Source organism: Felis catus, chromosome B4 (genome assembly GCF_018350175.1).
Source record: "Felis catus isolate Fca126 chromosome B4, F.catus_Fca126_mat1.0, whole genome shotgun sequence".
Classification (NCBI taxonomy): domain Eukaryota; kingdom Metazoa; phylum Chordata; class Mammalia; order Carnivora; family Felidae; genus Felis; species Felis catus.
Genome location: NC_058374.1, coordinates 28,562,092 through 28,589,963, shown reverse-complemented (window position 1 = coordinate 28,589,963; position 27,872 = coordinate 28,562,092). Strand labels below are relative to the sequence as shown.

Sequence of the window (27,872 nt, the reverse complement as noted above, 5' to 3'; positions counted from 1 at the left end):
TTTTTTTTGAGAGAGAAAGACAGAGCGTGAGCGGGGGTGGGGCAGAGAGAGAGGGAGACACAGAATCTGAACCAGGCTCCAGGTTCTGAGCTATTAGCACAGAGCCTGACGTGGGACTTGAACTCACAAACTGTGAGATCATGACCTGAGCTGAAGTCAGACACTTAACTGACTGAGCCACCCAGGCACTCTGACACAGTCCCCCCTTTTAAGAAAACAACTAGCATCTTGAATAAGAAAACCAGCCAGTCTTTAAATTTGAGTTCATCAATGCATTCATTCCTCCTTCCACACATAGTTCTTCAGTGCCTACTTAGGGTGTTCAGCTACAAGTTTAGAGGATTTGAGGTTGAACAAGACCAACATTGTCCCTCCTCTCACAGAGCTTACAGTCTAGCAGAGAAGGAAAATTAAAATCATTTTCAAGGCCAAGAGCAGAGACAGCTTAGGGAAAGCCTCTCAGGGGGAGTTCCTGAGAAGAAGAGACCAAAAGGTGGGGAGAATTAGCTAAATAAAGGGATGGGGGAAGACAGCTGATAAAATGAGACACGAAATACTTTGCAAACTGTGTGACAGCAGACGTGTGAAAGACTGTGTGGTTATTAATCACATGCTCCTCCATAGCTCTCCAATCTTTGTCTCAGGTCTCCATTCCACTAAGCTCCTTATCTCTGCTCCTTGCTCTGAACAATCTCTCTTTTATTCTGTGTAACTCTTGGTTTGTGGATGTTTATTCTATTGTTAAGTTATTAGGACCCTTTTGGGCTTGCACTGGAGACAGGAGCATTTCTGGATACAAGAGTGACCTGATTATTATCTTGGCTGCCTGGAAAGAGACATCTCAGACCAGATCTTGGAGCTGAGACAGATGCAAGGGGGTGGCAGAATGGGATTTGGTGTCTCTTGATCTTAATTCTGAAAGATGAAATATGCATGGAAGTCAGGCAAGAGGTGGCTTGTAATAGTGTTTTTCAAACTTTTTTTGATTGAGACCCATAGTAGGAAATACATTGGCACAGCAACTCAGGATACACACGCATTACTGAAACAAGAGTTTCCCAAAGTTTATGCTTTGGGAAAAATTACCCTCATTACGTGTGATACAATCTGATATTTTATATTTTGGATTCTGATTAGTGTTTTGCAGGGTGGCAATCTATTAATGGTTATAAAATCAACTTACTGGGTTATGATGGGCTCCTTAAACAATGAAATAGAAGCATCCATGCAAAGAGAGGCTGGGGAATAATGAAGAAGATACCTATGGAATCAGTCTTTAGGAGCTAGAATTTACATTTTTGGACTTTCTGAGTCTCTGTTCCCTTTTTTTTTTTTTTTTAAGTTCATTTATTTATTTTTGAGAGAGAGAGTGCAAGCTGGAGAGGGGCAGAGAGAGAGAAGAAGATACAGAATCTGAAGCGGGCTCCAGGTTCCAAGCTGTCAACATAGAGCCTGACATGGGGCTTGAAACCATGAACCATGGATGAGCCCAAGTCGGATGCTCAACCAACTGAGCCACCCAGGCACCACCCCCTGAGTTTCTGTTTCTTGTATTGTTACATGAAACTTCATACGGATCGATGGTTATGGCTGTGGATTCTGGAGAATGGATTCAAATCTTGACTTTGCTACTTAGGGGCTGTGTGATGTAAGATACTTGACGTAGTATCCTGTACCCTGTTTGCCTTGTGTGTAAAATGGGAATAATAACAGCATTTATCTTATCCATTTGTAAGGATTAAGTGAGATAATGCAGTGCCGGGTATATAGAAACACTCAAATAGTAGCTATTATATTTCGACCTTTTTTTCCCCTAGTATTAAAGTCCAGCTTTTCTCAGTCTGTAGTGTAGGACCAAGGGAAGTGTTATGAAGTAGAGTGTTCTGGGAGCTAGCTTGCTAGGAGCAGCAGATATCAAAGAGAAAGAGCCATCAGGGGAAATTGAAACCCCAAGGGCCAGAGCAGAGGCCCTTAGTCCCTCTGGTGCTAACCTTTGAATGTCCAGGGCTTTATTTTCTTGAAGAAAGAAGTTCTTACAGTTCCTCTCTCTAATATCAACACACTTTGACCCTAGCTCCTGGCTTCTTATTTAGGTCAGATTCCAGTTTGTCACAGAAACTTGACTAAATCTGGATGTGTATTTCCTCACAAATTTTTACTTGATGTTCCCTGAGGTTCCTCTTTGTTTGGGTACCCTTTCTGCTTGTCAGTCTTTTCTTAGCCACATTACTTCTTTCCTGCATCTAGAAATATCGGAAGTTTTTGTGTTTGCTTTTGCTTTAAATCTTGAGGTAGCAAGAGAAAAAAAAAAAAACGAATAAGATGGGGAAAAAAAAAGAATGCATCCTGTTAAACCATCTTACAGAAGCAAAAGTATTCTATGTTAAAAACACGGAATGAATTTGATGTATACTTCTTATCCATTTCCACTCCAAAAAATGAGAGATGACATTTGCTTGTGAAACACTCCCATAGGTACATCTGGAATCTCAAAAGAGAATTCCAGCTTTTGGCATGATATACATAAAACATTTTATAAGTATGTTAACAATGAAATTTACAATTTCTTAAAATTGTTGTTTTGCAAAGAAAAATATCAGTATCATTATTTTGAAAATATGTAGCATTTTTCAAAACTGCTTATTTTTCTATAACTCTGCTCCCGGGGGGGGGGGGGATTTATTGTTGTAATGATCATGTACAGACTTTACAAACTTCTTACGTTATTTGATAATACTTAAAAGCCTGCATAAAAATATAGTAAGAGGTACAAATATTATCCACATCAGAAACTTTTCAAAAATTTCGATTTCTCCTGAATACACATTTTTTTTTAACCAGCTCAGATATCAAGAGTTAAAGGCTAATAATATTCTCCTGTAATCTCTCCTTTCTGTGAAAATACTACAGTATTTTCAATGAGAGTGTAAACAAACCATTGTTTCAAGTTTTATTTACACTGGAGCTGCCTGGCAAAATCCCATGCCTGATCTAGCCATTTGTCTTGATTCCAAGTAAGTATTTAAGAGATCCTTGCTATCTACAATATTTCCACCTTGGGGTTTACTTCCAAGGCCTGTTTTTCCCATCCTTCATTTTTCTCCCAGGACAAATGTGTCTGAGCCACTTTTAACCATAATGTTTATTGTTTTTCCCGCTTATGAGAGCAACGTAAGAATCCTACATGCCAGAGATAATGTTAATACACTGTTGTTAGTTCCTCGGGCATTTAGTTTTCCTTCTACTGAGTCATCTTTTAAGCATAACTGGTCCTTTCTAAGAGCAGAAATAAAAGCATTGACCCGGGGCACTGGAAGGTATGGTCACATGAGTGGGAGGCTGTGGAAAGTTAACACCCGCCAAGAAGTGTACATATTTGTTTACACGGAACCACCGTTTGTTACATTTAGTAACGGTGAACGGTAATCCATAAGTAGTTACACAGAGGCCAAACGGGTTATCCAGTAAGAAAGACACACTAAAACCTCTAAGACGGCGCCGGGACAAGGCGGGGGTAGGCGGGCGCGCTCTGGAACCGGGAGCCGGAGCCGGAGCCGGAAGGGCGGACTCGGAGGGGCGGGTCTAGCCATCGTGGGCGGGGCCTACCCAAGGCAGGTCCGGTTGGGGCGGAGCCGGGGGCGGGCCCGGGGGCCGAGCTGGGTGGGAGCTGGGCACGGCGGGAGAGCTGACTCCTCCCTCTCGAGGAGTCGCAGGCACCTGGTGAGGAGCTAATGGCTGTTTCCACACGTGGAGAACTTTTAATGAACACGTGAGGGAAGGAGGCAATGTCTGCGGAAAGTCCACCTCACAACTCTGGCGTCCGACTCCAACCCCCAGGGCGACAGCTAGTTCGATGTGTTCCTGGGGTGGGGGTGGGGTGGTCTACGCCCCTTTCCATTAGTGTCCCCTGCCCTCGGCCACAGGTTTTCTGAGAAGCTTTCTCAAGCAGTCCCCGCCCCAGGAGGCGGCCACACAGGCCACTTGCGCCTGCGCCTGCTCCCGGCGCCACACCGCGGGGGCGGAGCCGCCGAGGAAAGGGGCGTCTCTCCCGCCGTCGCGCGCAGGGCGGAGCCGTGGGGGCGGTGCGGCCGGGCGCCCAGAGACCTGACCTTCCCGAACGCCGGGTCCCGTGACGTCACCTCGCCGTGACGCGCACGCTGTAGGAAAACTGTAAGTTTCTAAGGATTCCTGCAGCTCCCTGGGCCTGCGGGACTCGCTCTGTTGCTCGCATTCCCGGTGTCGGTGGTGGCTGTGGGCGTTTGATCATTGGGCGATCGGGGAGCCGCCGAACGTGGCGAAGGGACAGGTGCCCGCCCAGAGCGGGAGTGCACCTTCTGCGACGGGCGGGACCGAGAGTGCGGGGAGGCGAGGCCGCGCCCCGCAGGACAGGCCCTCCCTTCTCCCCTGGGGCCGAGAGGGCTCAAGGAGCCTGCGACCGAGGACAGGGAAGGAGGAGGGTCCACATGGGAGCGACCCCTTTTTTTTTCCTTCTTTGATGAAGGGACTTAGATTCCCCTCAGCCCTGGAGTTTGACATGTGAACGATGGTATGGAGGGTTTCTTCAGAGACTCCACATCTGGGCTTCTTTGGGGATTCTGCAAGTGACCAAATCGCTGAGGACCGGTTATAAAGATAACCACCTGCTGCCTCAGTTTCCTTTTTGTGTAAAATGGAGGTACAGCAGCCCCTGGCCTAATTGGCATTCGTACAGAACCGGGGACGTTGTGAGAGCACGTGAGGTAACACAAGCATGTAAACTTGGTAGGTGAAAGCTTAGAAAGGCAGTCCTTATTCTGAGAACGTGGTGGCCAATGGCCATTTAACAAAGGTCTGGTAGGTAGGGATCTTTCACAGTTTTGCCTCCTTAACCCCCTGGCGCCCACTGATCATGGACAGCACTTGAGTCTGATGGGCGATCTCAACTGTTGTCACTGAACTTAGTGGAACAGGGATCAAGAAATGACTGGTATCCTTATCACAATGTTCTTGACAGTGGACAAATGAGATCCCCTTGTCTGGGTTTTTCAGAGAAAGCTTTCAGCTTGCTTGAACTAGTGCATTATACTCGACACGGGTAGACTCAGTTTTAGAGTTGTGTCCACTTGGAATATCTGATGGTCGTATTTGAATTTGAAAGTTTTGGCTTGCCAAGGGTTAGCACGTTATTGATGAGTTAGTACTGTAATACTTGTCAAATTCAGGGGTAAGTATTTGTTAGGACCTTTGAAGGGAATAAATACTATTGTACACATCACAGGGTGTATTTATTCCAGAGATGGAGAGATCACATTTCTGTAAATTCAGTTTATCCTCCTTTGAGAAGCCTTAGCATTAGAGAGCAGGGGTTTTAGTCTTTGTTCTACCACTTAATAACTTTGTGTCCAAGGACAGCTCACCCAAACTTGGGATTTTCTTTTCCTGTCTCAAATGGGAGATGATGGTGTATTTACTGTTGCTTTCTCAAGAGGGTAAGTGTAAGGATGAAAGGGTTTCTAAGTGTGGTTATTGTTATTAAGGAACCTCCGTAGGTCCCCTAGCCTGGATAAGAGGTGTGTTCGTTCAGAAGTCAGGTTCTGAGTCAGAACTAGAAATACAGCAGCAAGCAACTATCCTGCGAGCTGGTGGAGCTCATCTTCCGGGGGGGGGGGGGGATGGGCTACAAAGAATAAGAACACAGTATTATTTCAGACAGTGATTAAGTAGAGTGAGGTGGAGGAAGGTCAGAGAATGGCAGTGGGGGAACAGAGCAGGTGTAGATAGGGCGTGTCAGGGAAAGCCTTCCGAAAGAGGTGACCGTCGAATCCATGAAACCGAGAGGAAGAGCGTGAGGTAAGAACATTTCCGGCAGGGATCATAAGAGCAGTAAACACATGGACTCACCGTATTTGAGGTAGTCTTGTAAACACTAAATTTTTACAGCGAACTTACCAGGTAGGTACCATTATCTCCATTTTTGTGGATGAAGAAACTGACACCCACAAAGGCGTGCTCGAGGTCGTACAGCTTAAACGTGTGGAATTTGGGCAGTTTGACGCGGAGTCCATGCTCCACGCGGCAGTCCTGTCGTGCCTCACAGCAGGGGCAGCGGAGGAACGGTGCTGGGAGGTGGACGCCAGCCTGAGGTGGCCGAGGCGTGGCAAGATGAGTGTACAGATCGCAGCAAGGACAGGGGGAAAGTGGTGGCAGGCGGTGTTGGAGGACCAGGCTGGGTTTTGGGGGCCCTTGTAGGCTATGGTGGTGTTACTCTGGGTGTGATGGGAAACCACTGGGAGGTTTGTATCAAGGAAGTGGCGTCCGATGTTAGTTTTCTTGGCTGGAGGACTAGCCGTAAGGTCAGGGAGTGGGGCCACTTGGCCATGGGGAGGTAGGAGGGTATCGTTCTGTGCTGGAGGAGAGATGCTGGTGTCTTGGCCTGGGAAAGTGGTTGTAGAGACGATAGTACGTGCTCGAATTCATGATATGCTTTTGAGGGTAGAGCTGCTGGTGTGGGCTTACATCTGGCGTGTGAGGACAAGGGCGAAGTCATGACCTCCTCGGTTTCAGGCTGGGAGAGCAGTGGTGCTGTTGAGGGAGCAGGGAGAAAGGGCTTGGCCGCGAAGGTCATGAATTCTGTCTTGGACAACTTTCAGATGCCTCGTAGACCTAGTAGTACCAGAGCTAGTAGTGATAGGAAGCACTGTGTAGCCGTAAACTGTACTGGGCAGGGTTTTAAGCACTTTCACGTGTATTAATTAATTTCATCCTCGTAACACTTATATGTGCTAGAGATCATTATGATCCCCATTTTCCAAATGAGAGGGCAGAGGCACAGGTTAGTTAAAAGCGGCTGGCCTAAAATCACCCAGCCTGCAAGTGACGGAGCCAGGATTCAAAACCAAGCAGTCTGGCTTCGGATCCACACAGTTCATGTCTGTAACCACCTATAAGTTGACTGGTTGAGTAGGTAGTTACAGACATGAACTGTACGTTTGATTTACGCATTTGGAACTTAGAGGAATGGTCAGAGCTGGATACTCAGCACTTACATTTCTGAAAAGAAAGCCTGCTTCTGTGCCTCATCTAAGCCTTGGTTGGCGATGGAGTAAAGGACGCAGGCAGTTGGGCCATGCTGGCTAGACTTTCGTTACTTTGCTCGGTTCACACGGCCAATATCCAGGATCCCTTTCCATGAGGTTCTATGAGGGTGAGGTCTGTATGTTTTTTACTTCTCTGTCTCTGGTTCGTAATCCAGTGCCTGCCATGTAGTAGCTGTTAGGGATGACTTTATATGTAAGACATTTGATTAAGTTTTGGGAGTTCAGAGATGAATAAATCATAGCACTCTCCTTGGAGGAGCAGAGTGTGAGGAAAAACCTGTGGGAATAAAACCAGAGTAGACTAAATGCATAAATACATGTTGATTATTTCATTCTGGCCTTCTGCAGCCCCCCCATCCCCCACCCCATATACTTGAGGGATGGGGCATGAAGAGGGTCAAAGGAGCAAAAGAATGCCTTAGCAATTGCATGGTGAATTTGAGGCTCCTCTTCCACAAAAGAATTACTCATAATCTTGCATATTTTACTATATTTGCATTAGTTTTATTTGGCAACGGTGTAATTTTTACCAAATGAAATAAATTCTGATATTTTAGCATCATTGTGGAGTGATGAGTTTTTCCAGTTCTATTACCTCAGTGTTGACAGGACTCACTAGTGAAATAAGGGAGTTGGCTTGAGATGTTGCAGCTTGCATAATAGAGGGTGATGCAGGGTCTGTGTGAGGTATTTAGGCAGGTTTCCACTGGTTTCAGTGTATCACGCCAAAGTTCCACATATTGGAGTAAGTTTCAGTTTCTCTGCTGATGATCTTTAACACTGAGATATGTATATATATACACATACATACATATATATATATATATTTTTGTCATAGAAAGGGGATCTGGTGGTGTATGTCATAGGTGGAATTATAGATTACATCTCATATCTGGAATGTGGTAGAACCTAGAAACTAGAACAATATGCACAAAAATAAGTGTCTTCTGTAGATCTCTGTAAGAGTATACTATAACTTCAATACATTTGTCACAATTTTATTACTTCCTATCAGGAGTTTTTGAAATTTGAACCATTACAAGATTATATAAAATTGCACCAGGGTAGATTTTGGATTAATTTCAGAGTTTTTTCTTACAGTATATAAAATTATATCTTGTTTAGCTTTTTTAGCTTTCCATGGGAGAATTGATCTGGATAACCCGGTTCACCATCACTCTAAACATCTAATTTTTTTTTTTTAATATTTATTTATTTTTGAGAGAGACAGAGACAGAATGTGTGTGTTAGGGGCAGAGAGAGAGAGAGGAGGAAGACACAGAATCCAAAGCAGTCTCCAGGCTCTGAGCTGTCAGCACAGAGCCCGACGCAGGGCTCAAACTCGTGGACCATGAGATCATGACCTGAGCCGAAGTCAGACGCTCAACTGCCTGGGCTACCCAGGCGCCCCTTCACTCTAAACATCTAAACGGAACCCTCCACAAATACAGATGTGCCATCTTGTTTTGCAAATTTTCAATCTACTATTGTTGCTTCCCTAAATTTAATGGAGTTGAAATGATTAGTATTCCTTTATACCACAATCACAGCTGGCTTCCCCAGGAATATCAGATATGCATAAATGGTACAAAGTATCTTGAAGGGCCTGCTGATTGTTCAGCCTTAGTCACTTTTTAAGTTTAGACTTAGCGAGGGCAGGTTGATGGTTATTTAATTGTGCTAGATTGTGGTAAGTCTTCCTGTTTGCAGACAGAAGCCCCTCTTTCTAAATCTGACCATCCTAGATAACTTATACAATCCAGATTCTTAAAAAAAAAAAAACAAATTATATTTACATGAGCAAATTTAGAAACTACTACTTTTTGTTAAGAGTACACATTTAAATATATGGAAATTGTTTCTTGTAGAAAATTATGTCTAGCCCAGTGATGATATGTAGTGGCCATTAAATATAATTTCTAAAATTCTACTTCTTGTAGTTTCTTTTATTCCTGCATATTACCTTCAACTTATATATGTATGTACATGTGTGTATATATTTATATTTTCTGTATTTGCAGTAAAAGCTGAATATTAGTTGTGTCCTTTTACTTAGCATTGTAAATGATTGAATATATTTACATAATATAAACAATTGTCACTTAATTTTTTTAATTTTAGTTTTATTGTTTAAAATGTTTTATTTTAGAGAGCAGGGGAGAGGGACAGAGAGAGAGAGAGACAGAGACAGAGAGACAGAGAGAGAATCCCAAGTGTGCTCCATGCTGCTGCAGGGCTTGATTCCACAATTTTGGGATCGTGACCTGAGCCGAAATCAAGAGTCAGAGCCTCAACCGACTCAGTCACCCAGGCGCCCCAAGTGTCACTTAATTTTGATTCATTTGACACGTGGTTACTTACAGATTAATTGAGGCTTGATTTTTTTCACATAAACAATAATTATTATTAGTAAGTCTTGGTGGAGACTAAGCTTTAGTGACGGGTTAACCAAATTGCTTTTGCAAAAGAACATGCAAGGAGAAAATTTTAGAGGGGATTAAGCAAAAACAGAATGTTAGTGGAAGGGATGATTTAACCATAACAACCTGCCATACCTAGAATTCTTAAGATGTTACTATCCTATAGATAGCATTTTTTTATTTGGTTCTATATTGCAAAAGTGTTAGTTTTAAGCTGCATTCTAGGCCACCAATCTATAGTGAGATAAATACTGGAATATATGCAACTATGAATTTAGCTCAGTGGATCTCAACTGGGGATGATTTTGTTCCTTCCCCCAACCTCACTCTTGGGACATTTGGCAATGTCTAGAGACATTTTTGGTTGTCACAACTGTGTGTGAGGGCATGGCACCTGTCATATAGTAATGGAGGCCAGGGATGCTCTTAAATATCCTACAAGGCACAGGACAACCCCAACAGTAAAGAATTATCCATTTCAAAATGTCAATACTGCTGCTGAGAAATCCTGCAAGATATAACTTTTTTCTTTCTTTCTTTTTTTTTTTTTTTTTTTTTTTTTTTTGGTGTTTTAGAGATTGAGGTGGTAGTTGCAAGTGGCAAGCACCTTACTTGAACAAAAGATTGTGTTCAGCTGCTTTTAGTTTGTTGGAGAACTGAGCTAATTTGGTTCATTTATTGCAAGGAAAAGAATTTTTGTAGCTGATGGCTTTGAATTTTTTTTTTTTTTTGATTGCCAGTATGTCTAATGTTTTTGGTTTGTTTTCAGCCATGATTTTTTTTCTTGATAAAACTAATTTTGGCATTATACAATCCTGGGTTGTATCAGATTTGCTAGTATGAGTCTCCTTCATATTTTGAATTAACTATCTCAGTTACATGGTTGTTTATTCACTTCAAAAATCCTTTCACATTCATTTTGATTCGCGATTTTCATGAACACCCCATGAAATGTGCAGAGCATGCATTACCCTTACTATTTGCCAGATGAGAAAACAGATCAAATGATTTGCTGTATACATTACAGCAAGTTAGGGATGAAAGCAAATTTAGGACTCTCAGAGGTTTTGATGCTTAGGACATTTTTAAAGTTACTAGTTGTTGTTGTCTCATTTGATTTTCCTGGCTGTCCTTTGAAAACTGGTAACTTACTTAAGGTCACCCAACTCATAATGTAGTTTTGACTATTTCCAGTGACCTATGCTGCTTCTCCAGGTATTCTCTAATAAGTATATTTGACAGTTTCTGGATAAATTCACCAAATCCATGCTTAACCTAAGTAGGTTTCTTAACACTATAAGGGAGGAAAATTTCTCCATCCTCTTTGGTTCTCATTCTGGGCCTAAGTATTAAACTGATATGACAGATTGATAGTCGAAAAACATACAAACTTTATTAAACTTACTTGTACATGGGAACCTTAGATGAAGACCTAAAGTAGTAGCCGGAACAGGAAGCTTTTATACATTTTAGACAAAGAAACAATAAATTTGTGAAGAATTGACAAGCCAGAGGAGTTTGGGCCAGGGGTAGTAAATGGTGAAGAAGTAACTAGGAAGATAAGGATTAGTTTAATAGGATTTCTTTGTATAGGTTTCTCCACCTCCAGTTCTCCCCCATCCCTCCCACCACCATCTCTGCTGATAAGAATACTTTTCACATGGGAGTTTTATCTTTTGCTTTCAGGAGGGAAAAAGGAGAGTCATAACGTCCTTGCACCTGCTGTTTCTTAAATATCTTTGATTCAAAATAATCAGAATATCAAAATGGCATATGTGGGGGGGGCATTCTGGTGTCCTGCAACACCTGTCAGATGTTCATGTTGTCACTTGAATGAATAGGTAATTCAGTGTTTGTAATCCTGTGATTGGACTTGAGTGGAAACTTCGCTGAATTTTGATAAACCATAAGGTAGTGCTACTTGCTATTTAGAATTTATTGTTCGAGCAGTCTGAGTCCAAAAGCAGACTGAAGAGATGGCTCTCAGCTGTATTTGAGTATATTTGGGTGAGGCAACCTACTTGGCATGATTCATTTTGCCTTTCTGATGAGGGATGTATATTTGGGATAGTACCTCCATTGGTTCTAATTTTTAAATCAGAAACCTATTTTCTCTTTAGCCAGTGCCATCTTCTATGTCACATTTGAGGCTGTTTCTCTTAACTTTTTCAAAAAGACTATATACTCAAATATTTGATGAGTTTTCATGTTTGAAGATTATTTGATGATATTCAATTCTTGATGTAAGTTTCAGTAATCAGAAAAATTTTTTTTTAATATCCAGAAGTGGAATTGGTGGGGCATACGGTAGTTTTATTTTTATGTTTTCTTGAGGAATCTCCATACTGTTTTCTATAGTGGCTGCACAAATTTACAGTCCCAGCAACAATGCACAAGAGTTCCCTTTTCTTCACAGCTTTGCCAATATTTATTATCTCTTGTCTTTTTGATGATAGCCATTCTAACAGGTGTGAGGTGATATCTCATTGTGGTTTTGCTTTGCATTTCTCTAACAATTAGTGAGACTGAGCACCTTTTCATGTTCCTGTTGGCCATCTGTATGTCTTCTGTGGAAAAATGTTTGTTCAGTTACTCTGCCCATCTTTAAAATCAGACTGTTTTGGGGCGCCTGGGTGGCGCAGTCGGTTAAGCGTCCGACTTCAGCCAGGTCACGATCTCGCGGTCTGTGAGTTCGAGCCCCGCGTCAGGCTCTGGGCTGATGGCTCGGAGCCTGGAGCCTGTTTCCGATTCTGTGTCTCCCTCTCTCTCTGCCCCTCCCCCGTTCATGCTCTGTCTCTCTCTGTCCCAAAAATAAATAAAAACGCTGAAAAAAAATTTTTTTAAATCAGACTGTTTTAATGAAGGGCAGTTGGCACACAGTGTTTAATTAGCTTCAGGTGTAACAGCATAGTGCTTCCTGAACCCTATACATCGTGCTGTGCTTACCACAGTTGTCACTATACAAAGCTACTACAATACCTTGACTATATTCCTCATGCTGTACCTTTTATCCATGGGACTTACTCATTCTATAACCAGAAGCCTGTACCTCCCATTCCTTTCCCCCAATCTCCCATCCTTCTGGCAACCACCAGTTTGTTCTCTGTATTTATGCGTCTATAATTGGAAATTTTAATGTTTCGTATAATACATCCACTGGCTGAATGTGGACAATTGATAGTGTGAAATTGTGGGTCTTGGATTAAGAAGGAAAGGAAAAAGACCTTCGTCCGTGCAATTGTGTATTGGGCAACAAGGACTATAATTATATTGAAAAGGTGAAGATTTTCAATTTTCCATAAAACTGAATTATCCTGCCAAAATATTTTTCTTATCTCCATGAAGAAAAATGCCATATCCAAGTGGACATAATATTGTATTACTGAGGGGAGAGACCACCACTGACGTGTAACTGAAGCCGGGCTGGATTCCATACTTGCTAAGCAAGGGAGAGCTCTATGTGCAGAATGTAATCCTCCAAACAGGCAGAGATGTACGTAGATAGGGTTTTGAGGAAGCATGGAGTTGTAGGATTGGCATATTTTCAGTGAGACAGTTTAAGGATTGGCCAACTTGAAACTTGGGGTTTAGGGTCTGGCTGGTGCTGAGGAGCAAGTGTCCTGAAGCAAGGCAGTTGCCGCTGGGCTGACCTCCTCAGCTGAGTATTTACGTGGAAATGTTGAGTAGAGTTGAAGGGTTGATACATTGGGGCATATTTACAACCGGTTCTGTGATTACTTGTTCCCAGCTTGGGACAAGAGCCAAAGAATAATCTTTTCCTTTCTCGAAGCTGGAGAATAGGTACTTTTTATTTTCCACATTTGTGTCAAACATTTGTTAGCAATCGCGCTAATATACACTTTGATTTTGCTTTCCTTCTGAAACTTGTAAAAAAAGAAATGAGTGCAGTGAATGTAATTTGTTTCCTATCTACCAGTCTCAGGATTCTATGTTATTTGGGACCCAGGCTGCTTCAAGGATTATTTTGATATATAGTTAACAAGGTAATATGTTATTTATGGAAATACTTGACTATTTTAAAACTGTGGTGATAGCTGTTACTTTTATGTCTGTTTTTCTCTCTTGTGGGAATGTGTCGTATCATGTGCCTGCCACAGTAGTCTTGATGGACGCTGAATTATAGATCTACAAGTTTGTTGTTTTGCTGTTGTTAGAGATACATGTAGAGGTGATTCCTTTTTGAAAGTTAACTGACAAATTCTTCTTATCAACATTTAGGAGATTTAATGGTTATATCATGTGTCTTATATAAGGTAGGCTGAATGATTTTAGTGTCTGAATCATTTTACCACAATTATATCATAGTATCATTTTTACAAAGTATTTCGGTTTAATTTTTATTTAGGATATTTTAATTTTTGGAATGAAATAAAGAGCTGTTTATGACAATTGGCTGGAACTGTGATATTTTTCTAAACTGATGTCTCACAGTAGTATTTTAGCTTTAAAAATGTTTTCCTTTGAGGTTCTAAAATAACTCAGAGGGCATTCTTTATCCTAGAAGTTAGAAAAAGCAAAAGGAGTTTTTGATATGCTTTCTATTTTGTGTTGAAGTTTTATTTAAAATAGCCTGTGTACTGTATTTACATGGAAAAACGTCATCATATTTTAAAAAAAGAATGGGTACTGCCACGTTTATATGCAGCCCTTATTTCCTTTCTTAACCTACAGCTGTTATCGTACCTCACTGCCTTCCAGATGAGTATTATCCAGTGATAAAGCTACATTTATGATTTAGATAAAGCATTTTTGTGTGAAAGCTCTTTGAAAATGTGAAGCCTGATTCTTGTTTTTACCTATAGCGCAAGTTTCTGACTTGCTATGGTAGTTAACCTTAAGAGCTTAATATCAACCCATTATTAAACTTAACATCATGTTGTTTATGAAGAGCTGTTGTTTAATTGGTAAATGATACTCAAACATTTTTAGCCTCAGCATTTAAATTTTCTAAATCTATACTAAATAGGTAATTAAATTTCCTAGGAAAAAAGGTGTCTTTGATGCCTAAGCATGGTTACACTTTTGTTTATATGTATGAAATAATGGATTGAAATGTGGTTTTTCTCTGTGCATATAAGCCCACCTCTGGGAATAGGTGGGCTTATATTGCCTAGTGATATGATCAAAAATAGAGTCCTAGGTAGGTGATAGTAAAATGGAAAAAACTGCTAATATAAATGGATATAAAATGGTATTTTGTAGTTTTAATTTGCATTTCTTTGATTACTGCTGAGGCTGAGCTTCTCTTCATTTACTTGTTAGCCATATAAATTTCACCTACACTTTTCAGATTTAGCAAATAAAAATACAGGAAACGCTGTTAGATTTGAGTATTAGATTAACAACAAATACATTTTTAGTGTAAGTATATACCCTTGCATTAGTTGGGATATACATATACCAATTTTTTTATTGCTTATCTTTAATTCAAATATGATGGGGCATTCTGTATTTTATCTGATGACTTTACTTCTCTAAATTGTCTGCTTCTGTCTCTTACAAAATTCTTAATTGCATTTCCTGTCTTTGTTGTTATCTTCAAGAGTTCTTGGCATACACTGGATATTAATCCCTTGGTGTTTTGTTTTGTTTTGTTTTGTTTTGTTTTGTTTTTGTTAGAAGTTGCAAACATATTCTCCCATACTTTTGCCTGTTAGTTTTGTAGTGTTTTTTTTTTGTTGTTGTTGAATAACAAGTCCTTAATTTTGATGCAGTCAATTCTGTCAGTTCCATCTGAATTTTCCCATATTGTTTATATTTTTGAGATCTTAAGAAATCTTTCATCACTCCAAGGTCACAAATGTATTACCCTACTTTTCATTTCAACAGCTTCCTAGTTTTACCTTTCATATTTAGATCTTTAATACATTTGGTGTTTATTTTAAGGGAAGAGTATCAGGAGATGAAGTGAGAGAGGTAGTGGAAGGAGCAGATTGCATGAGGATGGTAGGCCATTGTGAGGACTTTGGCTTTTATGCTCAGTGAAATAGGAAGCCAGTGGAGGTTTTGAACAGAGGGTGCCACTCTCTGAAATCTGAAATATGCTTTAACAAAAATTCTCTGATGACAATTGAGAATAGATTGTATGAGGTATGGCAGAGACTATTGATTCTTCCTCAGTATCTAGGATATCCTTTTCTCTGTTAGTATTGGAACCCTCTTAGAGACTGTATCTTCCTACTTCTTCTGACTATAGGAGATATCTGTGTGTTTAGGTTGGGGCCAGTTAAATGTGAGCAAAAGTGGTATGTGCAACTTCTTCAAGGTGAGGTGCTTGTCCTGTTCATCTCCCTACGCCGCCTCCACCTTCCTGTTGACTGGAAAGCTGCATCAACTAGAATGGTAACAACCACCTTGAACCCAGAGATAGGCAGCCTGTGATGAGGATGGCAGAGCCATCCCTCGTCAGCCTAGGTCCCCAGATGACCTTGTGGAACAGAACCAACTACTACTCATCCTCCCCTAAGCACTTGCCTATCTCTTTACTGTTTCCAGGAAGAGAATAAACTTTCTTGTTTCAGTCACTGTATTTGTTGTCATTTTATCACAACAGCTTTCTTCATACCCAATTTAATGCCAAAATTGGTACCTGAAGCGAGGTGTTGCCATAATAAATAGCTAAAGTACGTGGCACTGGCTGAGTGGTTGGTCAGCAGACGGTTAGGCACCATGTCATAGGCTGGAAAACTGGTGACCCTTGTTACGCTATGGCAAAAGCTTGGTGAAACTGTCACCTCTGATAACTTGGAAGGCAATCAGTGTGTCTACCATTTTGTACCCCCAGGGAAGTGATTGGAAAGACTCCTAATGTGAGGCTGCTAACATAGGTTGACCAGCTGCTTTAGCAAGGAACTGCAAGAGGGTCTCAAGTAAGAGAACAATTAGCTAGTTTGCAATTAAAGCTGGGAGGGGGTATGATTTCGCTAAAGGAAGTTCTGTATGCCCATGGCCTATGCTTTGAATTAACTGAAAGGACAGTAATATGGGGTGTTGCAGGGTTGGAAAGATGGTTTCTTCTTCCCAAACAGCGAGAGGTTAGATTTGTTCTTAGGAGACTTCATTAGATTTTCTTGGCCAGAGAAAGGTGGAAGCCAGGCTAGGCAAGGATCAAATGAAGGATTTATCTTCCCACCTGAACCAGTCAGTTAAGCTAGGTAAAGCTCCAGTTACAAATACAGAGTTTCAGTTCCCTAGAGCAACAAAAGTTTATTTCTTACTCATAACATGTCTGTGGCTCTGTTCCACCATCCTCTGTCACTCCAAGCCAAAGGAATAGGTTTTTGGGGACATTGCTGTTCTGTTTCTGAGGGAGAGGAGACTTGCAAAACCGCTGCTTGGAAGTAACAGGTGTTACTTTTGTTCATATTTTATTGGCCAAAGCTAATCGGGTGGCTGAGCCTGAAATCAGTCAGGCAGGAAGAACATTTTAAGTCACATGGCTTGCACTGATGTGAATGGGGTGTGGTGGTGTAATCATCCTGTCCTGTGAATCAGATGACCTCAAATTAGCTAACCTTAAATTGAGGGACAGAGGGATGGATCTGCCTCAGAGGTCAGCTAATCAAAAAGGGCAGAATTGACAAATTTAGCATCTACCACCAGATTAAATCTTTAGTTGTCCTTACTTTCACGTGGCACTGACTGAAGACAAGAAGACGTGGGGGGTTTTGAGACAATTATGTTGCCACAAGTTTAGCTTGCCAAAACTTGTGATGGTTTCGCATTGTTTGACAACTAAAGCCGTCTTTGACCCCCAAATATGTACCCCCGGGAAATAGGCTATTAGCTCTTTCCTGCCTCTTTGGAGCACATACTCTCCTGTGTTCACTTCATAGATTGCCAGAAGGGATAATGAAAAAAGATATCTTCCAGAGACAAAGCCAGGCTTCAACAGACAAATGAACAAATGAGTCTCTCTCCCCACCAGGCACACAGAACCTGAGTTAAACCAAGGAACTTGGTTCCCTGGTAGAGTCGGGGGATTCGTTGCCATTCCTGTCCAGTAGTATTTTGTCATTGGTAAGAATACCTATTTGCCATTCTTTTCAAAATGACTTAATTGCATTAATCTTACTTGTATTCCATTGTATATTGGGTGTGATGGTGGTGGTAGAGAACAAAGTTATTTCTCTATTAGTTTGTGGGTCATTGGATTGGGACAGAGACACATTGATATCTGTTGAAAAGGTTGTGTATCACCCAGAGGTCTTAGGCTTTGAGCTGAATCCAGTAACTGGTTGGGACTTCAGGTTATCCCTTTAGAAAAGGAGAGGAATGTTTCAGAGTGGGAAGAAGGATGCACTCCGACCTCTGATATTTTGCTGGCACATAGTTCCTACACAGAAACTGTATTCCTTAGGCTTCTTGTAGCCAGATGAGACCACATATCTAAGTTTGGGCCAGTGGATGGGAGTGGAAGTGATGTGTGCAACTTCTAAACCACATTTATATTAAACATCTGCTGTATGTCGTAGTCTTTTTTCCCCTGTCCCCATGGGCGAGGTGTAGGTGAGCCAGCTTCCATCATACAGACAAGGGCAGTGCCCCAGAGGAGTGACAGGACAGAAGAGAAGGACCCTCAGGAGGAACCCTCAGGGAGGAAGCTGCCCACCTTGCTGGGACCACTTGTCTGTCTCAGGCCTACTGCACAAGACAGAAGTAAACTCTGGTTTGAGCCACTACGTTCTTGGTTTTATTGTAGTAGTGTAGCCTATATCTTGGTTAATACAGATGGCAGTGATGGAAACAGGAACCAGGAAAATGAGAATCATTTTTAGTGATTTTTTTTCAGGTGAGGCTTTTCATTTATATATTCTTTCTGTGAAAGTTTATCTTTCAAACTGTCTAACAAAGAGTTTAGAAATAAAGAAACTCCTTTGAACATTGTGATTTCCTTTATATTTCAGAGGCGTATTTACATATTCATGTAAAAATCCTGACATTTTCACATGATACCAATTTTCTTTGTTGCTGTAGAGTTCTTACACTTGCACAGTTATTATTACATAACATTTGGTTTTACCATCCTGTACTTTTATTACTGTTTGATGGGCAGCAGCAAGCAAGGACCTGCTGAGACGGGAGACTGCATTTGCAGCATCTCTGGTCCACTTGGGTGGGGCTTTTAAAGCAGCAATCTCCAGTGTGGTTGTGGGAGGGAAGAAGTAGGTTCTTAGATTGGTTTAGGAGAAGGACAAGCCAGCAAGAAAGTTAAGTTTAGGCAAGGGAGTGGGCAAAGCTGGATGATCAGATCTTAGGTTTATGGTGGATAGGAAGTGAAGCCTGGAGCATGGCTAATGGATCAGGAAAAAAATAGAGAGGGCATGAGGAAAAACTGGAATCTTCAACATATTAAGATCAAGTGAGATTTATTTATTCATTGATTCAATAAATATTGAGTATTTATCTTCCAGACACTGTTCTCTGTGGCATGGCTACTAAGATCAAAACAGTGATCAAAACGAAGCACCCGCCCTACTAGAGCTTACTTCTACAGGGGAGATAGATAATACACATGAATATATGAAAATGTTAAAAAGAAAAATGAGGAAGGGTAAGGGGGTAGAGAGTGATTTAGATGCTATTTTAGATGATGTGAACAAGAAAAGGCTCTTGGAAGAGATGATCTCTGAGCAGAGACTGGAATGTAGTTAGGATACAGCAATGTGAAGAGCATCCCAGGGTATGCAAATAGTATGGCAGACAGAGCCCTGGCCCAGAGCTTGCCTGAGGAGTGGCCAGGTAACTGGGGAGCGTGAGTGAGGAGGAGTTGTAATTACTGAGGGCCATGATACTTTAGGGCTGCGGTAGGATTTGGGATTTTATTCAAGTGTCTTGGGAAACCCATTAGAAAGTTGGAATCAGAGAAGTGACGTGATCTATTTTACTTTCCTGAAGGCTCATATTGGCTGCTTGGTGGAAGATTGATTGGCAACGGCAGGTAAAGAATCTAGAGAGCTAGACGGACAAGCGACTGTAGCCTATAAGTAGCATATTGGAGTTTAAGATGTCAGCAGTTGAATGCTTCTGGGTGAAGGATCCCCTTGCCGCTCTTATAAGCAGACACACCCACTCCACAATAGGCATTATTTTCAGTGGATACAGGTCTGACCCCGACCCTTGGCTTATGCCGCACCCTTTCCTGTTTTTGACTCTGCCCCTCACCAGCTTCATTATTCATTCTTCCGTTGGGTCCTCACTTGTCTTTCAGATGTGATGCACAGTGTTATGTTGTCTGCCTAGCCAAGACTTCCTCTACATTTAGGTTCTCAGACCTTTTTTTTGGAGTCTGATTTTAGTCTTCAGAGAACTTACCTGGAAGCCTGCTGTGTAAGACAGGTGAAAGCAGTGGAAACGGAAGTTGGCGGTGTTGTGTTCTGTCCACTTAGCAGCTATTCTCTGACTCCCTGAAGCAACACCGAGCCACCTCCAGGAAACCCCAGCCTCTCGGTTCACAGTGGAAAGAGCCCTGCCTTGATCTGTGCTTTTGCCTGTCTTGCAGCAGGCCATCTCTTGGATCACCTCCAGTCATACTCTCCAGGCTCAGCCTGTGCCTTCTGAATCTTTAGGCACCTAGCTAACCAAACGACAGTATGCATGCCCTCCATTTAAAGTGGCGTGTTGAGGACTCTCAAAACTGTGAGGTAGGCATGGTACATCATCCCGAGTATTAGTTTTACTTGCGGTTATTTAATTTACTAAATTTGCACAGCAAAAATTAATGTAGTTCTAATCATAAACTATCTTTCTCAACAGATTCTTTTATTGACTCTAATTAAGAATGTAAACTTTTTTGGGGGCACCTGAGTGGCTCAGTCAGTTAAGTATCTGACTTTGGCTTAGGTCAGGATCTCAGCGTTCTTGGGTTCGAGCCCCATGTCGGCCTCTGCACTGAGCTTGGAGCCTGCTGCAGATTCTGTGTCTCCCTCTCTGTGCCCTCCCCACCCCTGCTTGCCCTCTCTCTCTCTCTCTCTCTCTCTCTCTCTCTCTCTCTCTTTTAAAAATAAGTAAACATTAACGAAAAAGAATGGTACTGAGAACAAACTGAGGGTTGAAGGGGGGTGGGAGGGTGGGGAGGGTCGGTGATGGGTATTGAGGAGGGCACCTTTTGGGATGAGCACTGGGTGTTGTATGGAAACCAATTTGACAATACATTTCATATAAAAAATAAATAAATAAAAATAAAGAATTAAAAGAAAAAAAAAGAATGGTAACTTTGTAAAATAAGAAAATAGACGTATTGGGGCACCTGGGTGGCTCAGTCGGCTGAGCATCCTACTCTTGATTTCAGCTCAGGTCACCATCTCAGGGTTGTGGGATTGAGCCCTACATTGGGTTCTGTGCTGAGTTGGAGCCTGCTTGGGATTCTGTCTGTCTGTCTGTCTCTCCTTCTGCCCCTTTGCCCCACTCTCTCTCTTTCTCTAAAATAAAAATGGAAAAAATAAAATAGATATAGTTTAGAGTGTAACATTTGTGTGAACTCTTTAAGGGGCAAAACACAAAGCCAAGAAATGTAAAGTTCGTGTGGGCCATTTAGTGCCATGCCTTCAGCCTCTTGAGGGCTATTTGGTCCCTCTGCTTTGCATTGAGGATACTTTGATAGGCAAGGTTAGAACTACCTTTTTAGCTGGTTGGATTTGTAATTCTATATTACTGTTTTTATGTTTAATGGAGCTATATAACATTTTTTTTCAGCATGAGTTAGGAACTGGCTATGGTATAGACTGAATCTTTAGGCTTTTCTTGTTAAAGGTAAAAATATGGTATTTTCTTCCTTTACTCAGGTTTCATTTTGACAGGTGTCATTAAAGTAAGCACTGCTGCATTATAAAAAGGTCATCCTGGGCCACAAAATAAGTTTGACACTTTGGATTAAAAAAAAAATAGGGTATCCCTTGCATTAAAATCTGTAATGTTTCTTGAGGGGGATTTTTAAGCAATAAGATAAATTTCTTTGTTTGGACTGTTTGCCATTAGGACATTGATTTAGCACTAGGGATTTTGTCTAACACTGCCAATTTGTAAGGTTAATGAAGGACTTGGTCATGTTCGCTGATGCATCCTGAGCATAGCACCTGCCATGTAACAGTAACTATTTTTTGAATGAATGAATGAATCATCTTTGAGATACCTGTGGAAATAATATTGTCTGGTTATTCATACGGGACAGCATCACAGTTGGATGAAGGCTCCTTCCTTGATGTGCTGTCACAATGTTGCTATGGCTCCTTTAAATTAATGAAAATAGGACATAGCTGTAAGTTGTTTTTATTTATTTATGTTTTTTGAGTCTGACAGTTGTCAAGTCTATTTAATCATATAAAATACTAATTCTCTCAGTAAAATAGGGGTGGTAGCACAGAATTTGTTTATTGAGTGTGAGTAGCTGCACTAAGATTAGATGAGGTACATAGAGTGGGACAAAATGCATACAGGCAGATGAGATATCTGACAATGGACTTATATCCAGAATTTATAAAGAACTCTTACAACTCAGTGGTAAAAAGGACACCACAGTGAAAAAATGGTCAGAGGACCTGAATAGACATCTCTCCAGAGAGGACTTATAAATTGTAAATAAGCACATGAAAAGATGCTCAGCATCATTAGTCATAGGCTTATACACATCAAAACTACAAAAGAAAGCACTTTGTACCAACTATTTGCTTATAATCAAAGACAGATAATAACAAGTGTTGGTAAGATTGGAGTGAACATGCATACAGAGCTGGTGGGAGAAAAAGAGGCAGCCACTTTGGTAAATGGCTTGGCAGTTCTTTATAAGGTAAAAACATCGGGGCCTGGGTGGCTCAGTGGGTTAAGCGTCAGACTTAGGCTCGGGTCATGATCTTGCAGTTTGTGAGTTCGAGCTCTGCATCGGGCTCTGTGCTGGAAGCTTGGAGCCTGGATCCTGCTTCGGATTCTTTGTCTCCATCCCTCTCTGCCCCTCCCCCGCTCACGCTCTGTGTCTCTCTCTCTCTCTCAAAAATAAACAAACATTAAAAAAAAATGTAAAAGGTAAAAACATAGAGTTACCATATGTTACCCAGCAATTCCATTCCTAGGTCTCTACCCAGGAGAAATGAAAACACACATTCGCATAAACATTTATACACTAGTGTTCATAACTGCATTATTCCTGATAGTTAAAAAGTAGAAACAACCCAAATAAATGTCCATCAGCTGCTGAACGGATAAGCAGAATGTGGTGTATCATTCACATGATCCAGTGGAATATCATTCAGCATGAAAAAGGAATGAAGTACTGACCATGCTACGACATGGATGAATCTCAAAACATGCCACGTGAAAGAAGCCAGACACAAAAATGCTCTATATTGTATGATTCCATTTATATGAAATGCCGAGAAGAGGCATGGGGACAGAAAGTCAATTAGTGGCCAGGGAGGGTTGGGGAAGGGAGTTGGAGAGTGACTGGTAATGCCTAGAGAGTTTCTTTTTAGAATGAGGAAAATGGTCTAAAAAATTGTTTTTGGTGATAGTTTTACAACTCTGAATATACCAAACCAATGAATCGTCTACTGTGAAAGGGTTAATTGCATGGTATGTGAATTATATCTCTTTAGCTATTAAAAAATGAATAAGTGAGGTAATGTGTGGGAATATACTTTGAGCTACTTGAGAAGATATTATTGTAGTTTGACTGTAAGGCCTTTAAATAGTAGCAGGATGACTTAGATATTTTTCCTTGCTTGCAGGTCTGTGATTTTTATGCCATGACTCAACTTTATAAGGCTGTAACTCAGCAATATAAAATATTGAAAATGTTGAAACATTAAATGAAAACTGCTTGGCTTACTATTTTTATTTAATAGGATTTTCTGAATCTGTTAATTAGCAATAAGTAGAATGTCATTAAGGAATTAGGTTTTGAACCATAAAATTTTAGAGCTGGAAGAAACTTTAGAAGTCATGTATTCTAGGCCCCCTCATTTTGCTTTGCAAGTGAGAGAAATGAGTCTAAAGTTAACTAAGATGTCTTAGGTCAGAGACTAAGTTCTAGAACTGAGTCAGTGCTCTTTCGCTGGACTACCATTGTTTTTGGTGCTGTAATAGTAGTAGCACTATTAATATCTTTAGCAGCTATTTGAATACTTCTATATCCTAGGCATTCTGTTAGGTGCTTTATGTATATTTTCTTGGTTACACAGTTTATGAAGTTGATTCATTTTACCTGTGTATTAGTTTCCTGTTGTTCTGTAACAAATTAACAAAAACTTAATGGCTTAAAACAATGCAAATTTATTACCCTATGGAAGCCCAGCATGGGTGTTACTGTCAGCAGGGTGTCATTCCTTTCTGGAGATTTTAGGGGGCATCAGTTTTCTTGTCTTTTCCAGCTTCTAGAGGCTGCCCACATACCGTGGCTTGTGGTCTCCTTCCATGCACAATGCCAGCGGTGGTGGGTCAAGTCTCACATGCAGTCTTTCTGGTTCTGACTCTTTGGCTTCTGTCTTTTCCCTTTAACACCCTTGTGGTTACTGTGGGTCCACTTAGATATTCCAGGATACTCTCCTTATTTTAAGGTCAGTTGCTTAGCAGCCTTAATTCCTGTTTCCATGTAACATAACATATCCACACAGTCCAGGGATTAGGATGGTAGATATCCTTGAAGGGGCATTGTATGCCTACTGTGCCTGCCACAGTTTGTTAAGAGGTATTAGATCCGAGAGGTTAAGTCATTCAAAGTTGCAACATTAGCAAATGAAAAAGCCGGTATTTTATAAACTGTGACTGTTACTTAGCATATTTTTTATGACAGCATGGTCTTTTCCACAAATGCTGTTTGACCTGACAAAGTAAATTGGATGGTGAGCAGTGTCCAAATAGTAAATAGCTCTTTCTTATTAAAGTAAATGTGATTTTACTTTAATAGTATCAAGGTATAGGCTATATTATTATGGAACAGTTAAAAGCATGGTAGAGGAGTGTATTTATTGATATGGAAATGTGTATGACTCATCAAGGCTTTTCAGTTCATTAACACCCTCCCCCATTTTTCTCTATTCATTAGTTCCCTTCTGTCATCAAGTTTTTCCTTATCTAGCCTAGCTGCCCCAATTCAAGCTGCACTCCGGAAGATTCCCTCAATTCCTTTGCATCTCTTTGATCTCTCCTATCTGGCAAAGCCTTAGGACTGGATGAGCCCAACTACCTGCTTGTTGATTTCACGTCAGGGATATACTCAGCAGTCTCAAAACTGCCGAGCAGTCTTCCCACGTGGCTCTGTTATCTTACTCCCACAGCGTACCTCCTCCATTCTTTCAAACAGCCTACCCCCTCCCTGTGCCACTTGCCATCTTAGCTGTTTTCCATGGAGTGGACTGCTGTTGAGCATCGGTCCTTTTAGGAACACTCTTCTTTTGGCCTTTGTCACACCACACTTTCCTGGGTTTCCTTTTCCCGTTCTGGCTAACTCTGTTTAGTCTTCTGTGTTGGTTCTTTCACTTTTACCTGACCACTGAAAAAGAAGTTCCTCAAGGTTCTTTTTTTTTTTTTTTTCTCACTTTGCACTTTTGGTTTTAAAAATGATTTATTTGAATATGTCTCCCATATTTATTTCTCAGGCCCAGGTTTTATCAGCCTCAGCACTAGTGACATTTAAGGTGGGGTAAATTTTTGTTAGGGGGGCTGTCTTATGCACTGCAGCATGTTTAGCAACATCTCTGGCCTCTACCCACTAGATGCCAGTAGAACCGCCTCTATCCCAGAAGTGACAACTAAAAATGTGTCACACATTGCAGAGTGTCTCCTGGGGAGTAGAATCACCCCCAGTTGAGAACCATTTGGCTAGACTAAAGCTGTCTTGAGGATCTAAGGATAACACAATATTGGCAGCTCCTTTTGAACGTCTCCTAGGCATCTCCTACTTAACATGATCAAAATGGACTCTTGTTATTTCCCCCTGATATACTCTTCCCCCAGCTTTCCTCATTTCATTTATGGCCTTACAGGCCATTGGGGATACTTTGACTTTTATTCTAAGTGGACTTGGGAACTATCAGAGGGTGTGGGGCTAGGAAATGGTAGGATCTCACTTAGTGCAGATCATTGTTGAGAAGAGACTATGAGTTAGAAGGGTTAATATCTGTAATACCTGAAGAGTTCTCTTAAACTTAATGAGGAAAAAAATATCAAGACTTAGTACATAAGTGGACAGAGAATTTTAACAGATGAGTAATACTGTTAGTTGTAAAAATGTAGGAATATGTTCATCATCACAGGTAATCAAAGAAATGCATTTTAAATCTGCCTTGAGTCACCCCTTCTATTCTCTTGAAAGTACTAGAAATTAAAATAATGCCCAATTCTGGTGAGCTTTTAATGAAGTGGGGCCATTCACGCTTACTTGTTTCTTATAGATACTCTCGGCCACTGCCGTTCCCTGAACATGTGTGATTTCAGATTCTTATGCCTTGTCTATATTGCATTTCCCCTTCTTCCTCCTGTCCTCCTATTGACTCCTCATCTTTTGAGAGCAGCAGTCAGATGGGAGAGGCATCCCACCCCACTTAACACTGCTGGTGAGCCAGCCTTGATTTGCTGCCTTCAGCACTGCACTGTATTCCTGGGTATATGTGTCAACCCTTGCCTCTTGAGTGGGGGTTCTTGTGATTAGGGGGTGGTCAGTTGTCTCCGGGCCTGGCACACAGTGGTTGTTCAGTAAATGTTGAACTAAATTACTGAAATGTGATGGATGTTTTCATGGACTACAAGTATGTCAAGATGATGTGGTCACTGAAAGTGTAATTATGAGTGTATTCTATGGCAGAATTTTATAACACTACTAAGGTATGTTTACTGTAATTTAACCACATTTGAAAAGTAATATGTAAAACATGAAATTTTAAAGATTTTAAATTATAGGTAATAAATAATTCTCTTTATTACATAAAGATAACTTTGTAATCTTCATGCTAAAATGTATAATTTTTAAAGTCAGCTGGCAGACTTCTCTCACCCTCTCCTCATCAAAGGCTACACTCTTTGTCTTGTTGAGTTATCTGGTTTAACTATCAGGAAACAGGGTAGACCTCCCCAGACTGTGGGCTCACAGGGGTAGCTGCATTTATGCGAATGAATTAAGTCTCCAAGCATACTTGAACTTTTACTATGATTGAATGTATATAGGTTGAGAAGTATTTTCCTTTTTCGTGTTTTTTTTTTTTTTCCAAATGATTCCATCTCCTAGGTATATGGTGCTTAGTATTTTGGAGTTTATAAATGCATTCACATTATCAATGATACGTTATACAGCTTTTGATGATGTCAGATATAAATGGTAATTGACTTCTTTTACATTTTTCGAGTATCTACCATCTGTTGGTGACTGAGATACAGAATGCCTTCAGGGGAGTCCTTGTCTGGCAGGAAAGATGGGCAGCCATGATCACGTGATGAACATATGGTGGGGTGCAGGAGGAGGGAGAAGCAGTTATTTACCAAGAAAATCGGCAAGATAAGATGACTTTTTTCCCAGTAAGATGACTCTTGAGCAGGACTTCAGAAGATGAACTAGATTTTTGCCAAAAGGCGGAAAAAGGAAAGTATAAACAGAGAGGTGGAGGTGTGGAAGTATATGATGTGTTCACAAGCCACTGAAAAGCTTTAGAGAGGGAGATGACATGATTGTGTTTGTATTTTGGAAAGAAAACTGAGGTCCATATGCAGAATGATTGTTTCGAGGAGACACGTGAAGAGTGGTTCTCAGTCTTCTTCGCTTTGATTTTTGCATGCTTTCCCATATGATGTTTTTGTAATCATCCCTAGATTTTGATTGCAACATAGATAAGACAAGTTATATATTATGCACAGTTCTGGCCAGCCAACCATATGGCCTTTCTCAAATTAATAGCTGTATAACAGAGTGTCTCTTAGGAAATTCTGGATGAGAACCAGTGGATTAGAGGAATGAGATCAACTAAGAGGCCACTGCAATGTTCCAGACAAGAGGTGATGGCTTAAATCAGGGCAGTGACAGAAATGGATGGGAGGGAATATATATGAGACGTTTTCCTGTATAGACTTGGTGGACTTGAAGTGTGGGGGGAGGGAGAAAAAGGAATTACAGATCAGTGTTTCTCAGATTTTAATGTGCACTTGAATTGCCTGGGGATTTTGTTAAAAGGTAGATCCTAATTCAGCATGTCTGGGGTGAGGCAGTCTTATGTTTCTAAAAAGATTCCAGGTCATGAACAACAAGCACTGTTGGTCCATGGACCAACCTTTAAATAACAAGGGTGAGAGAACTTGAGTGTCAGGGTCTAGTTTCCAGCTGGCAATGTCATTATCTGAAATGGGGAACACAGGAGAAAAGAAAGGTTGGAGTGGAGTC

The 27,872-nt window shown here is 41.0% G+C and overlaps 1 protein-coding gene across 17 annotated transcripts in view; it reads left to right on the top strand.

Annotated features, from left to right (window-relative positions):
* The first annotated feature begins 3,665 nt into the window (after window positions 1–3,665).
* The window catches only part of ZNF438 (zinc finger protein 438), a 178,118-nt gene continuing 153,911 nt past the window's right edge, over window positions 3,666–27,872 (top strand). For all 17 annotated transcript variants that reach the window (XM_011283665.4, XM_045061095.1, XM_045061100.1 and 14 more), the window contains exon 1: window positions 3,666–4,170. The gene's annotated coding sequence lies outside the window, so the exon portion shown is untranslated. The remainder of the gene's footprint in view (window positions 4,171–27,872) is intronic.